The following is an 18,077-nucleotide window of genomic DNA, read 5'->3' as shown; positions in this document are numbered from 1 at the left end:
CATATGCTGTGGTTCAGTTTGTGTAGCTAGTTCTGTTTCTGCCAGCCATACCGAAACAGAACAGTCCTGGGAAGAAGAGTTTGTTGTCTCCTCCCCCACAAATCCTGCCGCTCTGATTTCTGAGACTTCACAAGGTACTGCATGAAAGATCAGCTGCTTCAAATTGCCTGCTAAGCCATGGCAGTTAAACATCACCACCTTCTTCAGAACCACAATATTTCTATTTTCCAAGGGCATGCCTATTATATTCTATGAGGTGCTGTGGAACCCAGGCAGGATGGTGCTGCTGCAGTTGACTTATTTGTGGGCTTCCTAGAGGCACCTGGTTGGCCACTGTGTGAACAGACTGCTGGACCTTGGTCTGATCCAGCAGGGCCTTTCTTATGTTCTAAGTTCTGAGGACATGGCGCTGTTCCTTCCCCCACGGGTTACATCTGTATCCCACTTTTCCCCCAAGTATGCTCCAAGCGACTAGCAGAATTTAAATTCCAGAATACAATTCCAGAGGCACAATAAAGAAAATCTGCCAAATTCTGACAGGGTGCTTTGGGCTGCTGGACTCGGCCCTACCTGCAGAGTTTCTCCCCTGTATTGGTGGTAGTTTAATGCTCTCAAATGACCCCGTTATCTTTTGTGGGTGCCCACGGAGTCCTCTCACTCACTGGCCGTTGCTGGAGTAGGTGGATCCTTGGTCTGACCCAGGAGATACGTTCCTCATAAGAGCAGAAGAAGAGCCTTGCTGGATCAGACCAGGGGCCATCTACTCCAGCATCCTGTCTCACACAGCTACTCTGGAGGGATAACGGCATGGCTCAGAGGACAAGACCTTCCCCTGATGTTGCCTTCTGGCACTGGGATTCAGAGGTTGACTGCCTCTGAACATGGAGGCTGCCTTTAGTAGCCACAGATAGTCTTCTCCTCCATGAATCTGTCTAATCCCCTTTTAAAGCTGTTTTTGACTGGCCACATCCTCTTGGAGTAAACCCCACTTTCTCCCCAGCCCTCCCGGCCATAATTCCAGGTAGCCTTTTCTAGAGGAGGCTACTTGGATGGCTGAAGGGTCGGGAAGCTTTATCCTGAAGTTAAACCTAAGTCTCCCTGCAGCTTCTGGCCCTGCAGTCAATTCCTGCCGCTTCCTTTCTGTGAGATACTTTTCAATGTTAGAACTGTCAGCCCAATCCAGAGGAAAGAAGATTAAAACAGTCCCTCTTCCTCTGAGGTTTTGCCCTTCCAGGCCCTCGGCTGTCTTCACGGGGCCAGCTTCCCAATCTTTCTCAGCTTGTCACCATCAGGCTGGAGCAGATGTCCCTCCATGGGGCGCTCCAATCTCAAGCATTTCCCCATCTCCACTTGGCCAGCTGGAAGGGGAACCAACAAGGAGTAAAAATCATCACTGGTTGAGGCTCTTGCCAGATCCATTCAGCACACATATGCAATCCATGTTCCTAAAACGAGCATCACCTCAGTACATTCCACCTTGGCACTGGCTGTTTGATTTTTTTGTGTGTGAGCAAAGATTCGCCGCTGGGATTTCACCTGCACAGCTGAACATCTGGCTTCTTTCTCCAGTTGCCTTGTTCCCCCAACCCTATCTTCTAGATGTTCCCACATCACATTAAGCCAAAGGAGGTGTTGCAAAGAGCCCAGTTACCATTTGACTCCCACCTGTGACATAATTCAGCATGATTCAAAAGTGGGCAGCAGCACACAGCCTGTGACCTCCTACCCTGGAGCTGTTGCCGCACTGCTGCCATATCTCGTGGCGGTGGTGCACCATGGCTCTCTGGCATGCGCACAGTGTAGCCTTTAAAGGGTCACTTCTTATGGAAATTGTGTGCATTGCTGTAGGGGGTTTCTAAGCTTTTGCCCCACTTAGATGAGAAGTGGAAGACACTAAAAGTAACCCTTTTCACATGCAAAAATTTACCCACTTCAGAGGACTATGCCCTTCGGTTTTAGGAGTCCCTGTTCTGGCCGTGCCTCCTCTAAGGGCAGCTCATTCTGTAGAAGAGACATCTGCTGTAGAAGAGACATCGAATGATGTCCTGACCCCACCAGACACGCCACAGAGGTGCATTGTCTCTTGCGACAGAGCCTGGGTGGAAGAAGGTGCCCCCAGGGCTCTTCAGAGACACTGCAGGCAGCCTCCTACACGACAGCTTTGGGCCTCCACTTCCCGCAGTACGCAGTTTAGGAATTGCTGTGTCAGAAGCTGGTGTGGCGACCAGAACAGAGTTCATACTGAGCAGCAGAGAGCTGAAGGTGGGCTCCATCCTGTATTCCACTGACTAGGTTTGGGGGTGGGGTGGGGCTGGCTCTAGTGACTTGTGGCAGAACTGTCTTCTAGTGCCCCCTTAAGAAGCTGCCTTGGGCCTGTACCGGAGCCGTGTTGCCTGTCTCCCTCTCTAAAGGGCATTAAGTTTTTTAAGTCCCTGCCTTGGGGAGCATGCGCGCACTGTGTAGACACGGGCTGGAACGTCCCAAATGCAGTCTCTGGGACGCTCCCTTGGTTTCCATCCTTTGAGCGTGGGAATGAGATTTAATTTTTACCCCTGGCGTCTGCTTTGTAAGGTCTGGGTCCACCTGTCAAATCCCAAACAAGAGAACATCCAAACAGAGTTGTCTAAGAAGCCATTTATTTGGAAAGCATAAAGTGGAAAGCAGCAACTTACAGGAAAGAGGGACGAGGACTCAAGTGGGGAAATGGCGGGAAGGTTGAACACATATACATCAGAAAGGCACCGTTAGAAACTAGGCTGACTCTGGTTCCCAGAGTCTCTAGAGATTACAGCTATCAGCCGGGGTGCAGACCGTCATAACATAAGCAAAGCTACTTGTCCTTGACTCCAGCTGCGCTCCCAACTCGGCACTCACATTCTGCCTCCCTTAGAGCCCCCCCCCCCATGTCAGACGGGGCGGGCTTCTCTGGATAAGTAGCATGGAATTGACGTAGTAGGCGAGGGGCGGAGACTTGACGATGTTTAACCCACTCGTCGTGGGCTGGACTGAAATGCTTCCAACGCACTAGGTATTCCACGCCTCCCCTATGAAGGGGGGAATCGAGGATTTTGGAAACCTCACAATACTCTTGTCCCCCCCCCCCCCCACCATTTCGGGAACCTCAGGGGGCTTTTCTGGATGCCACGGATGTGGGCACATACTGTTTCAATAAACTGACATGAAAAACCGGATGGACCCTTTTCAATCTCTTGGGGAGTTGCAGCTCTACTGTGACTTCATTAATTATGCGAGTGATAGGAAAAGGACCAGTGAATTTTTCACTCAGTTTCTTGGAGAGCCGGAGAGATCTGAGGTTTCTGGTGGAGAGATATACTTGATCCCCACCCTGAATGACATGCCTGCAGACGGATGCTTGTCAGCTTGGGCCTTATACTTTCTTTTGGCCCGTTCAAGGTTTTTACTTAACCATGGCCAGGTAGACTGGATGGTTTGAATCCAGTCTGATAATTCAGCACCCTCCACCTCCCCCGATACATGCACCTGTCCAACGGGGCTGAATTCCTTGCCGTACACAATGTGGAAGGGACTGAAACCTGTGGGTTGATGAACAGAATTATTATAGGCATACTCTGCAAAAGGCAATACATCAACCCAGTCATCCTGATGATAATTCACATAACATCGGAGGTAACATTCTAGAACAGCATTCACCCTTTCTGTCTGTCCATCTGTTTGGGGGTGAAAGGCACTTGAGAGACCTTGTTCAACACCCACCAGTTTGAGGAATGCTTTCCAGAACCTGGCTAGAAATATAGAGCCATGGTCCGAAATTATTTTGCGTGGGAAGCTATGATATTTGAATATGTGTGTCACAAATAAGCGAGCCAGTCTTTGGGCAGAGGGCATGCCTGCACAAGGAATTAAATGCACTTGTTTGGAAAAAAAGGTCTGTAACCACCCACTAGGCAGTTTTCCCTCGACTCAAGGATAAATCAGTCATGAAATCCATGGCAATCACCTCCCATGGCCCCTGAGGGGTTTCTAACGGTTTCAGCAGTCCAGTGGGCTTGCTTGTTAGACGTTTGGCAGTGGTGCATACTGGACAGCTGCGGATGAAGGAGTCCAGATCAGAACGCATTACCGCCCACCAGAATTGACGACGGAGCAAATGCAGTGTTTTAACAAATCCAAAGTGCCCAGAGGTTTTTGCTCCATGAGCTAGTTGTAACACCACTGCTCGTAACATTTTAGGCACGTACAATTTGCAGTCCTTGACCCATAGTTCCCCCCGCTGCTCAAGACATGAAGGCAGTGCATTGTTATCCCTTTCGGTTAGGCACTCACGAATCAAAGTGTCACGGAAAGAATGGGGCAGTCCTGCCGGAATGACAGGATCACTGTCTGCTTGGGGTTGGGGTGGAGAGTGACTGCTAGCATCCCTGGATGGCGGCGGAGAACTAGGAGGAGCGACCCCTTCAGTGGGTTGTGGAGATTCGCTCTCAACCTGGGCTTGTCGTGCCTGAGCACGCGTGAGAACTGCCAAGGTGGGAAGAACACCTCTTTGCTCTGGAGTAAACAGGGACTCAGTGGGTCGTTTCACCTTAACAGGATACTGAGGAAGTCTGGAAAGAGCATCAGCCAAGAGGTTTTTCTTGCCCGGAATGTGTTTGATTACAAACCGAAAGAGAGAAAAGAAGTCTGCCCATCTGATTAGTTTTGCAGTGAGTTTGTGAGTCCCAGTTAAAGCTTCCAGATTTTTGTGATCTGTTAAAACCTGGAAAGGGGTTGGGGTAGCTTCCAGGAAGTGTCTCCAGATTGTTAAGGCGTGTTTCACAGCTGCGGCTTCTTTTCCCAAATCGGCCAGTTGAGCTGAGATGGGGAAAATTTCTTGGAGAAATAGGCACATGGGTATAACTGGCCACCGTCTCCCTCCTGCAGGAGAGCCCCTCCCATGGCCATTTCTGAAGCATCTACCTGAACAATGAAAGGGCGGTTACAATCTGGATGCTTCAGTACCGACTCAGTCGTAAACAAACGTTTCAGAGTCTCAAAGGCTATTTGACAGTCTGGGGTCCATTCTATCTTAGCGGAGGGCTGGGTAGCAGTAATGCCTTTACCTTTAGTTTTGAGTAAGTTGGTAATTGGGAGTACAATTTGTGCAAAGTTTTTGAGGAAATTGTGGTAGAAATTCACGAAACCGAGAAATCTTTGCACTTGCTTGCGAGTAGCTGGGGGCTGCCAGTCAACTACTGCTTGCACTTTGTTCGGATCCATGGCTATTCCTTGGTGCGAGATTCTATAGCCTAGGAAGGTTAGTTCCTCTTTATGGAATTCACATTTGGAAACTTTGGCATAGAGGTGGTTCTCCCTGAGTCGTTGTAGAACTTCTTTGACTAGGGAGATGTGTTCCTCCACATTCTTAGAATAAATGAGGATATCGTCTAAGTAAACAATTACTCCTTTATATAACAAATCATGGAAGATCCCATTAATCATTTGCATGAAGACCCCCGGGCCCCCTTTTAATCCAAAAGGCATTACAAGGTATTCAAACATCCCAAAGCAACTGGAGAAGGCAGTCAAAGGTTCGTCCCCTTCACGAATTCGTATGCGATAATACGCTTCAACCAAGTCCAATTTGGTGAAGATGCATCCTTCTTTCAACTGGCTTAGGAGATCTGGAATGAGGGGAATGGGGTAGGCATTAGTCTGGGTGACTGCGTTGAATTTGCGAAAGTCTATACATAGTCTTAGGTCACCTGTCTTCTTATGCACAAAGAAGGCAGGTGAGGAGTGGGGGGCTTTGGAGGGGCGGATAAAGCCCCGTGCCAGGTTCTTGTCAATAAAGTCCTTCAACACTGTCTTTTCTTTGGGATTCATGGGATAAATCTTGCTCTTAGTCAATTGTCCCCCCCCTCCACTTCAATAGCACAGTCCGTGGAGCAGTGGGGGGGGGGAGTAAATCACACTCTTTTTACATCGAAAACATCTGCAAAGTCCTGATATTTGGAAGGTAACTGTGGATCAGCATCCTCTACCGCTAGGGCAGAGTTTAGGACGGCTACTGATCTCCGGGTCAGCCAGTCCCGATGCACTGGAGGAGCTGGGGACGAAATTCGTCTCTTGTGGGGCCAGAACCGAGACTTGAATGATCGTGTGGCCCGTCTGCAGGACCAAATGGACTAATTGCTTCGAGAAAATGAACGTTTACAACGAGCTCAAACTACCCCAGTCCAACTGGTGCCAACTCAGCCGACTCTGCCGGCTCCCCAACCACAGTTTCCGCCGCTGAGAGCACCACTTCTCCCCCCTCCGGGACAACCGGCCCAGCCGCCTCCAAGACTTCCATCTCAGCCAGTTCCTGGAGCACTGGTTTTGCTGGCCCCCAGAGCACCGGTTTTGCCACCTCCAGGGCAACCGCCAGTGCTACCCCCAGCGCCCCCTCCCATACAGTGGAAACAACGTCGGTTAAGAGTGACCTACGACGGCTCAGTTGAGGCCCTACCCTGTTTCCTACACCAAGTGGACAGTTATATGCGGGAACGGGCAGCACTTCCCTACCGAAGAGAGCCGAGTGCGCTTCGTTGCCTCCCTGTTGACTGGAAAGGCCGCTGACTGGATGGTCCTCCAGTTTGACACTCGGGCCCGATCCATACACTCACTCAACGAATTCATGCTAGCGTTACGGCGATGTTTTGAGGACCCTTTCCTGGGTGAGAAGGCCAAGGCAGCCCTCCTGCAACTTCGACAAGGCTCTACACCAGTACGGGAATTCGCAGACGAATTCCAAAGACTCGCCAGTAAAATAGTGGACTGGACCGAAGCTACCCGCATACATTATTTCCGGAAAGCCTTACATCCTGAGATTTTGAACTGGGTTTATATGCAACGAGACCCAGACACTCTTGAAGAATGGATTTTACTAGCTGAGGAGGTGGAAAGTCGCCGCCAATTCATTTCGCTGGCCTGACGTCGAGCCAGGGAGGGGGGCAACCAAAAGCCACTGCCAAGCATGCAGCTCCTACACCGCGGAGACCTGCTCTACCCTCGCAAGACCGTGTGTCCCGGTTTCAAAGGGGAGCCTGTCTCGTTTGCGGAACCATGGGCCACTTTGCAGCAGCCTGCCCGCTTCGACCGGACCGGTTGGTTCCTTCTCGACTGGATGGACTGCCCCGGATTTGGGGGCGACCTCAGCTCCGAGGCACCATGGCCAACCGAAGCTCTGCTCCAGGACGGACCTTGCCATCAGCTCTCCATGTCGGAGATGTGCCTCGTGAACCTGCACCAGCGAGCCCATCGGGGTTCCGGATTACAAGTGCCCCACTTGGGGACAGCTCACCCTCTTCGAATGAGGACAGGAACTGGGACCCCCCTGCTTTGAACCTTGAATCTCCTTTGGATCTGTCAAAAAACGGGCAGGGTCTGCAGTGAATGGAACGACACTGCGGACCCTCGCAGCTTTTCCTGCAAAACCCAAAGCTCCCGTGAAGGTGAGTGAGATTGAAGAAACTGTATATGTGGACGTAGTGTTACAGCGCCATAAAGGAGGCCCCCAGTTACGAGTCAAAGCACTCATAGACTCAGGGTGTGCCCGCTCCCTGATCAACGAAACCACTTTCAAAGCACTCAAAGTCAAGTCTGAATCCCTGCCAGCTCCCATCCAGTTCGCCCAAATGGATGGCAGCGATTTCAAGGGTGGGCCAGTGGATCGTCGCACTCGTGGGGTGGCGATGGGCATTGGCCACCACTGGGAACTAATTGACTTTACCATAGCCCCTATCAGATACAAAGTGGTGTTGGGAATTAACTGACTCAAGGGGCACAGCCCTTGTATTGACTGGGGGGCTGGGACTATAAAGTTCTCTGATCCTAACTGCGACCAACACCGTCTTGAGGTGGCCGTTGTACCTCCGTTAGCCTCGGCTTTAGTCTCGGACACCCCCTCATCCTGTCCACTGCCTGTTGAATATCAGGACTTTGTGGATGTTTTTGATGTGCAGGAATGTGATATATTGCCCCCCCACCGCCAGACAGACTGTGCTATTGAAGTAGTGGGAAATGAAAAACTGCCTAAAAGTAAGATTTATCCCATGAGCGCTTCCGAACGTGCCGTGCTATGTGAATTCTTGGACAAGAATTTGGCTCGAGGTTTCATCTGGCCATCTACCGCCCCTTCTGCGGCCCCTGCTTTCTTTGTGCGCAAGAAAACGGGTGACTTGCGCTTATGCATTGATTTTCAAAAACTCAATGTAATCACCCAATCCAATGCCTATCCCATTCCATTGATCTCAGATCTCTTGGGACAATTAAGGGAGGGGCGTATCTTTACAAAACTTGACTTGGTGGAAGCCTATTATAGAACCAGGATTCGGGAGGGCGATGTACCTCTAACAGCCTTTTCCAGTTGCTTTGGCATGTATAAATTCTTAGTGATGCCTTTCGGATTAAAAGGGGCCCCGGGGGTCTTCATGCAATTCATTAATGAGAACCTACATGACTTGTTGTATAGAGGCGTGGTGGTTTACTTGGATGATATTCTTATTTACTCTAAAATTAGGGACGAACACGTTGCCCTAGTAAGGGAAGTATTGCAATGCCTCAGAGACAATCAGCTTTATGCTAAGGTGTCCAAGTGTGAATTTCACCAAAAACAATTAACCTTCCTGGGCTATATAATTTCACACCACGGACTCACTATGGACCCTGACAAGGTGTAGTCGGTAACCAATTGGGAACCACCCTCCACCCGTAAGCAGGTCCAGCAATTTCTTGGGTTCGCTAACTTCTACAGAGGGTTTATCCCCAACTTCACTCAAATTGCACTCCCCATCACGGATCTCCTTAAGACTAAGGGAAAAGGCAGCGCCGCCACGTTGCCCTCAGCTAGAATCAATTGGACCCTCCAGTGCCAAACCGCTTTTGATACTCTCAAGCGACTGTTTACCTCTGAACCGGTGTTAAAGCACCCTGATCCTGATCAGATGTTTATAGTCCAGGTTGACGCCTCAGACGTGGCAATGGGGGGTGCACTTTTACAGCAGGGGAAGGATGGTCTTCTGCATCCATACGCTTACTTCTCTAAGAAATTCACGCAATCTCAGCTCAACTGGCCAATCTGGGAAAAGGAAGCGGCTGCCGTCCACCATGCCCTTACGGTGCGGAGACAGTTTTTGGAAGGTTCTAAAGTCCCTTTTGAAGTATGGAGCGATCACAAGAAACTAGAGGCGCTCACGGGGCCCCGTAAACTATCCGCGAAACAAGTTCACTGAGCGGACTTCTTTGCTCAGTTCCGTTTCATATTAAAACATGTACCGGGGAAACAAAATTTCCTGGCTGATGCTCTATCAAGACTTCCCCAATATCCAGCCAAGGTTGAATGCCCCACGGAGTCCCTGTTCACTCCTGCTCAAAGAGGTTTGCTGCCCACTCTAGCAGTCCAAACCCGATTGCAAACCCGGCTCCCGCCACAGCTTCCGCAGGGGGGGCACTTCAAGCTCAACCACGCCGGTCGACCCGACCGCGCCACCCCCTTGCCTTCTTCACCAGTTCCGCCGGCACCCGGTTGCTCTGACAGTCCAGCCATCCAGCTCCCTCAGGGACATCCCCTCCCGCCAGCACGGAGCCCACACCGCCAGATGGGATGGATCTAACAGACTCTTTTTTGGCCTCGCTTCGCTCCACTTGCCAAACTGAACTCTCTGCGCAAACCCTTCCCTCCGCTCTGACTGAATGTGGAGGTTTTTGGTACAAAGACTCTAAGCTGTATGTGCCTAAAGGACTACGGAAGGAAGTGCTACAGCTAGTCCATGGAGCCAAGACTGCGGGACACTTTGGGTTTCTAAAAACGTTACATTTGTTACAAAGGCAGTTTTGGTGGGCGGGCATGTGAACTGACATAGATTCGTTCATCTGCAGTTGTCCAGTCTGCGCTACTGTTAAAAGAGCCCAAGGGAAACCTCCCGGATTATTGCAACTGTTAGAGACCCCCACTAGACCCTGGGAAGTAATTGCTATGGGTTTTATGACTGACCTCCCCCTCAGCAAGGGAAAAACTGTACTCTGGGTAATCACTGACCTGTTCTCTAAACAGGTGCATCTCGTCCCTTGCGCAGGTATCCCGTCCGCCCCAAAACTGGCCCGCCTCTTTGTATCACGTCTTCCATCTACATTCCTTTCTGCGCAAGGTGATAAGTGACCATGGAAGCAACTACGTGGCTAAATTTTGGAAAGCTTTTTTAAAATTGGTGGGGGTAGAACAAGGTCTCTCAAGTGCATTCCACCCCCAAACTGATGGCCAGACAGAACAAGTGAATGCTGTACTAGAATGCTACTTGCGCTATTTTAACTATCATCAGGATGACTGGGTTGAATTGTTGCCCTTTGTGAATATGCGTACAATAATGCTGTGCATCAGTGCACTGGGTTCAGCCCCTTTCGGGCCGTTTATGGGCAAGACTTCGGACCCATAAGCCAGAACGATGGCTCTAGGGTGGAGGGGGGTGAAAGTGTTGCTGACTGGGTTCACATGATTCAAACAACCTGGCCTTGGCTGGTACGAAACCTGGAGCGAGCTAAACGTAAATACAAGGCTCAAGCTGATAAACATCGCTCACCAGGCAAAGACTACTCAGTGGGGGACATAGTTTATTTGTCCACCAAAAATCTACGGTCCAATCGCCCATGTAACAAACTCAGTGCCAAGTACGTGGGTCCCTTCCCCATTGCTCGTATCATTAACCCAGTGACGGTGGAACTTTCTCTCCCTAAATCACTCAGGCAGATCCATCCTGTCTTTCATGTCAGTTTGCTGAAATCACATATACCTTCTCCTGAGTGGCATCCTGAGCCACTTCCTGAAATACCAGTGATGGTTGGGGGGTACGAACATTTCGAGATTGCAAAGGTCTTGGACTCGCGTATCCGTCATGGGTCTCTCCAATACCTAGTCCGTTGGAAACATTTCGGTTCCGTTCACGATGAGTGGGTACACGCACGTGATGTGTCTGCACCCCGTTTGATCGCCAATTCCATACTGCCTACCCTCACAAACCAGCACCCTTGGATGGAACTGTGGAGAGGGGGCTTAAAGGAGGGCAGGATGTCAGGCCTGCGTTCCTCCGCTCACAGCAGTCTGTCAGACTGAGAATGTTTTGCTTTCGGGGCCTCTTAAGATCGAACCTGCTAACTGCTGAATTCCTGTTCCAGTGCTATCTCCCGTGGGAACGGCTCTTCATTGGGAGGGGAGTACAGTGACCCATTGTGACTCATGCTTTCCAATATAGGCCTTGTACTATGCTATCCGTGCCCAGTCGTGCCAATTTACCTGTTAGCTCTGTAAGCCTGTAGGTTTTCCAATAAATCAACTCTCTTTTGGACTTCTTGTCTATGGATGTTGTTTGTGGGACAACCATGGGGACAAGTGCTCACACCATGGCAATTATGCCCGTTCGCCTGTCAACCGGGCCCCCCTTGAAGTCACTCCCGTCCATCTGGGCAAATCGTAGGGGTTGTGGTAAAACGTTAGCTTTTACGTTTAGGGTTTTAAACGTGTCCTCACTGATTAAGGTACATGCACATCCAGAATCCACTAGAGGTTTAACTGCTACTTGGGGACCCCCCTTAAAATGTTGTAAGATTACATCAAGAAACATTGTGTCTTCCACTTCTCTCACCGTTAGTAGAGCTGTGGGGGGTGCAGTCACCTCGGTCTGCAGTGGCACTCCATTCACTGCAGACCTTGTTCGTTTTTTGCCAGTTCTTGGGCAGAAACGAGGTTCAGGGCGGCTATGGATCCCCAAGTTCCATCTTTTTCTTCCTCCGATGTATCCACGTCGGCTGGGCCAGTGGCGATTGTAATCCGGGCCCCTGGTGGGGCCTCATTTGTAATCCGAGCCCTTGATGAGGTGAGGAAGGGTGCTGGCGACCCCTGATGAGCAAACTCGTCAGAAATGTGGAGGGCGACGGGCAGTTTGCGCCTGCTTGGAGTGGTGCTCATGCGACGGTTCTGCCCGCCACCCCGGGGACAGGTCTCGGCTTGCTGACTCGGTTTGGGGTGAGCGGCACGAGTAGGGCAATCAGCAGCAAAATGCCCCATCTTCCTGCATGTGAGGCATGCTCCTCTTTGGAAACGTTTGGCTCTGTCCGAAACAGGAGCTGTTGGTTTCCGAGGCGGAGGGACGGCACGGTCTGGCCGTGGACCTGTCTCTTTCGCTCGGCGCCTGGAGAGAGCGAAGGATTGCCGGCGGCTTTCCACTTCCTCCGCTAGTAGGACCCATTCCTCAAGTGTAGGTGGATCACGTTGCATGTAAGCCCAATATAGGACTTCTGGGTGCAGGCCTTCACAGAAGTATTGCACTCGAGTAGCTTCACTCAAGTCAGTAATTCTGCTGGCTAGGCGTTGGAATTCATCGGCGTATTCCCAGACCGACTTGGTGCCTTGGCGCAATTGAAGGATGGCTGCCTTAGCCTTGTAACTTCTGAAGGGATCCTCGAACCGCCGTCTCAGGGCCCACATGAAACCATTTAAAGTCTGTATAGATCTGGCCGGTGAATCAAATTGCTGGATCATCCAATCCGCCGCCTCCCCTTGTAATAGTGAGGATACATACCGCACCTGGCTATCCTCAGTGGGAACCACTGCCTCTGCTCTCTCATGAAGCTGTCAACTTGATGTAAAAAATAGGGTAACGCTTCCACAGCGCCATCAAAAGTCACTCGTAAGTCTTTTAAGGATGCTTGAGGACGGGGCAGCGGGTACTGCCAATGCGGAGGGAAAACCCCCAGCCACCCCGGTGGGACTTGAGGCGGCACCTGCGGGGTGCTTGTGGCAGAGCCTGCGGAGGCGCTAGTGGCGGCACCTGCGGGGGTGCTTGTGGCGGAGCCTGCGGGGGCGCTTGCGGGGGAGCCTGCAGCGGCGCCTGTGGAGGGACACCGGGTCGCTGCAGCGGTAGCGGCAGTCTTACCAGTTGTTCTCCTTGCCTCCATTCCCGGCATAACGCATCCATTCGCTCTTGCATTTGGGCCATCTGGTGCTGTAGTTCACGGTTTTGGAGGCGCAAGCGAGAAACTTCATCTGCCGGGCCGCTTCTGCGCAGACTTTGGGAAACGCAGAATTGGGTATTCCAATCCTCGGCCGCGTCCCTACTGTGCTGCCCCTGAGAGAGATTGAAAGGTGCGTTCCAGTCTCCAGCATCCTCTCCTTCAGAATCCCCCTCCCCGGGGTAGGCACAGATATCCTGGGTCAGGGCATAGTGAACGGTAGCTCGTTGATGATGAGCTAAGTGTCTAGGACAGTGGTGGTGAACCTATGGCACGCATGCCAGAGGTGGCACTCAGAGCCCTCTCTGTGGGCACGCGCGCCGTCGCCCCAGCACAGAGTTCGCCTGAGTTCGTTACTAGAAAGCCAGAGGGACGCGGGGCTGGGCTGCTCCCCTCCCCCTCCATGTGCGCCTGAGGGCATTTCTCACATCGCCCGCCCCTCTGCCCAGCAGCCTAATGGGAGTGCTTCTTCCCTCCCGTCACATGCGGCAGGGCGGCTCACATGCCAGGCGGCTCACATGCGGCATGAGGGTGCGGCGCGAACGGCAGCCTGTTGAATCTGTGGTGAAGGTGATTCCCGTAGTGGGGTTGGAGAGGAGCTAGGTTGGAGGGGAGCATAGCTCACAGTGTGACATAGCTGGAGGGGAGCAGAGCGCTCGGGCCACAGGGCGGACTTTGCAGCGCCTCCCACCTTTCAGTGAAGTCCCCTACTGAAAGAGGAACACCCACTTACCCAGCATGTAATTAACATGTTCAAAAGCATACCAAATGCAAACTTTTACCTTTCAATAAAAAGTTGTTTGTATCATTGAAAGCGCTGTTATTGTGTTTTTCTTTTAAGACAAAAGATGTTAATGTATGAGTTGTTTTTTCTACACTAAAACCTCAATATTCAGGTTAAATTGCCGTGTTGGCACTTTGCGATAAATAAATGGGTTTTGGGTTGCAGTCTGGCCACTCAGTCTCTAAAAGGTCGCCATCACTGGTCTAGGAAGAGCCATAAAAGACCGGTCGGGAGAGAGCGAAAGCAAGTAGTCCTCCTCTCCAGTTCCTGAGCCTGGCCCAACATCCTTGGGCCGCGCTCCCAGGGCAGCCGCCGTGTTCGGGACGGTCTCGAGCGCCTGGGCTGCACCCGACTCCGCCAACCAGGCCTCGGCTCTGGCGACAGCCGCTCCTGATTTCGCCGCCTGAGCATCAGCGGTGTCTTGGAAAAGTTGCACAAACAGGGGAGTTAAAAATAGTTTTACCTCCTCCAGTTTGGTTAGTAATGGCATTATTTGTCAAGCCACGCTTGCGGCAGCGGAGCCAAAATCTGACAGTAGCAGTTCGTAAATCTGGGCTTCCAGTGCTGACGGGGGACTCCATGATGCGTAACACAATCTTGACGGTGGCATTACTCACCTTGAACTGAAAGCGGTCACCTCCTGAGCCCTCAGCCATGGTGTCTCATAAGAAAGGGCAGTCCAATAAATCCTCGAGAGCTGCGGTGCTAGCGATCCACTGTGTCAGTAAGGAAGTTCCCTCTTGGGCGAGCAGGGTATGTTCCCCCCGCACTCCCCTAGTAGCACCGGTGGTCAAGCGGCGGAACTGGTTTAGTAGGTAAGACCTGGTAGCCTTCCTTCGTTCCTCACGTCGGCGCCGGTCGACCTTCCTCTGGAGACTTCAGAACTGATCCTCAGCCTCCCCTTGCAGGAGCTGTCGGAGGATCTCTTGAGCGGTGGAGGTCGTTGGTGGACCTTCCCTTCGTTTGTCCTCTCCCAACGAGGAATCAGTGGGATCAGGTGCTGTTGCCATGCACCTTAGGAACGAGGAAACATTCACGTTCCTGACAGTAAAATACAAAAAACTATAAAGCAAAATTAAAAAAAATAGACTTGAGTCCTAATGTAAGGTCTGGGTCCACCTGTCGAATCCCAAACAAGAGAACAGCCAAACAGAGTTGTCTAAGAAGCCATTTATTTGGAAAGCATAAGGTGGAAAGCAGCAACTTACAGGAAAGAGGGGCGAGGACTTAAGTGGGGAAACGGCGGGAAGGGTGAACACATATACATCAGAAAGGCACCGTTAGAAACTAGGCTGACTCTGGTTCCCAGAGTCTCTGTAGAGATTACAGCTATCGGCCGGGGTGCAGACCGTCATAACATAAGCAAAGCTACTTGTCCTTGACTCCAGCTGTGCTCCCAGCTCGGCACTCACATGCTTAGTAATGTGTTCAGTGGCAGTTGGAGTGCAGAGTGTATTTCCCTTGTGCATTTGAACCCCAGCAAAACATGGCATTGGACAGAATTCTCCCCCCACCCCCCGATCAGAGAACGCAGCTTTGGTAAGAAGTTTCTTACGTGAAATTAAGCTGAAAGGAATATTAGGGAAAGGTGTGGGGGGGGGACTACAGGATTTCTGTGTTCCCCACCTGCCAATCAGCCTGGTGACGCCATCCCTTTATCGCCAAGCTATCTGGCATGAAGCAGAAGTGAGAGAATGAGGCAGGTGTTTGGGGGGGGCGGGCTTTGAGGTGTTAGGATCCTGCTGGCTTTTCTCTCCCCTTCCCTGCTCTCTGGGGAGCAGGCTGCTAGTTCTGGCCTGGGTTGCACATTCAGCTGCTATGCATAATTCACACCGGATAATGTCGCTCCATTTGGCATGTGCACTAGAGCCTCTTCTTTCCCTCCTTGCGAAAGCCCCCTCCGTTCAGCAGCTGGTTGTAAAAATAGCAGCAAGATCTAAGAATAGTCCCAACCCAGCTCCCCTGCCCTAGGATTGGGGCTTGGGCTGGAGATGCCTCCTTTTTGAACTCTCTAATCCATGTTTCTGTAGGAGAGCTGGGAGGGGGGGTGTCAGTCCAAGGAGGGGGCTACTGAAGTGCATGTCTTGGGCTCTGCATCAGCCTGCTGTTTGAGTGATGCAGTGCAATCAACCTTTGTACAAAGCCAATCCCTGCTCTTAGGGAAAGTAGCATCTCAGGCTAGGACCCTGCTCCCTGAGGCATAAGCTTTCTGCATGCGGGATGTGGGTGGAGAGAGGACTGTTTGCTCATGTGAGACCCTCCCCCTCTTTGCACTGTGATAATGGAATGATCCATGTCAACCACTTGGAGAGAGCTACACCTAGAGACGGGCAACACTGAATAGGGACGAAACTCCCATTGTTTCCTCTGGCCTTGGGAGAGTTCCTCTTGATTAAAATTGTGGCCTTGAATTATGCCAGGAAGGCACATGTGCCTAAATCTGGTCATTTTGTGTAATTTCTTCCCCTCCCCGTCCGCACATGACCACTGGAACTGATAGAAGGATCTCGGAATCCTGTTTCCACCCCCAGCTTGTGTGATCTACTCACCCCTATTCGTCTGCACCTTTCTTGGTTAGAAACTGAGCCTCCAAGGTTTCCAGCTTCCTTGTACAGGTTTCTGGTGTTGAACCTGTTAATTGGATAGTTTCTCCATGACGGAAGGGTCTTGCAAGCCCTAGCAAAGCCCCTGGGGCCCTCATGCTGAGATCCTGGGCCTTGCAAGACCTTTTCCAAGCTCCCAGGACTAAAGAGGGAACATGACTTGTGAGACCCTTCCTTCACAATCCCAAACAAGTATCTGGAGCCTGCATGGAGCCCCACCCCAATTCCCCTCATTGTAGTGGTGGGGTGATGATTGCTGTTGTGCTTCCTAAAGGATAAGATCCACAGTAGGTACATGCTCAGAGGCACTCTCTCCCTGTGCTTTTGGGGGCTGAACACTGGCATTGGAACTGTTAGGAGACATGAACCCTGGCCCCAAAAACTTTTCTTTCTTCGGGGCTTATGAATGCCCAGAGGCCTGGATGCACCCATAGGAGCAGAGACACAAAATCTCTCGAACTCCAGGCTCTGTAAAAAGTGCTGTTTTCACAAGCAGGCTTGTCACAAACCACTGGGCTAGGGGCTCGAGAGGACCCCAAAGGGCTCGCTTCCACTCAGCTCTCAGGCTGCTTTAGAGTCCTCTCTCCAAATTGCAGGAGAGCAGAATCACCAAGCCCGAGCCTGTGAGGCGGCTTTCTCACTCAGCTCTGCCTTTGTGCCTGAACGCACAGAAATTAGCCAGCTGCTCTCGCACACAGATGCTTCCTCCACTGGGAGCTTGAGCTGATAATGGTTTCCCTGCACCTGAGGCTGCTTACAGGTACCAAGAGCAGGTACAATTAAAAACGTATTGGGGGGGCAGTTCTCATCATGCGTACCCCTGCGTCAGTCCTGTGTCTTCCGCAGTCCTTCAAGTGGGTGAAGAGTGAGAGAAACAGTGTCGGCAGCTGTTAAGGCCCTGCAGGGCACAGGCCACTATTAATAGAGGCGTGTGGATGAATCAGCTCTCACCTTGTTCCTGGTGCAAATAAGCACACGGGCGGAGAGCAGGAACAGCTGCATGGAGTTCTGCCTTTTTCCCTTGAGCCCAACTTCAGGCACGTTAACAGTGGCCAGACACAAGAGACAGACCAGCGCTCCTAGAACTTGCCAGAGGAGTGAGGGAATTTTGGCAGGTGCCACTTCCCCTCACCCCAGCTGTGCTAGGTTATGCCCGGCTGCCCTGCCCCAAAGTCCCCCATTTGCCCTTTGTTGCAATGTGGTGCTGTGCCCGTGCCCAAGAGGAGTTGCCACTAGTTGTGCCCTGCCCATCTTCTGGAGACAGAAGGGAGAGCAGGAGGGAACCAAAACCAGGCAAAAGACTGAAAAGGGGAAAATGACCCTCAAGCAGCAGAGTCTTGGGCAACAATCTGTTTTTTAACCTTTACCAGCAGGTTTTTTAAAAAATACATGTATCCTGTGCTGCCAGTTATGGGTTAAGGAGAATAGATGGGCTGGCTGGCCGGCCTAAGCGAAACATTTGGCAAGGGAGGCAAGAGGGCCAAATCCAGGCCTCTCAGTTGCTAGCCTGCAGGCTATGGCCGCAGAGCCTGCTGATGGTTTTCGGGGGGGGGGGAGGGGGCTAGTTGCTGACCCAACTCATTCAACTGGTTGGTACAGCTGGCCTCCCACGTCCATCAGGTGTGGCCATTGGCCCAGGAGCTTGCTTGTCACAAGGGTTTGCTTCGCATTTGGGGGTTGAGGCTTAGACA

This window comes from Euleptes europaea, chromosome 3 (genome assembly GCF_029931775.1).
Source record: "Euleptes europaea isolate rEulEur1 chromosome 3, rEulEur1.hap1, whole genome shotgun sequence".
NCBI lineage: Eukaryota > Metazoa > Chordata > Lepidosauria > Squamata > Sphaerodactylidae > Euleptes > Euleptes europaea.
This window is presented reverse-complemented; position numbering follows the sequence as displayed.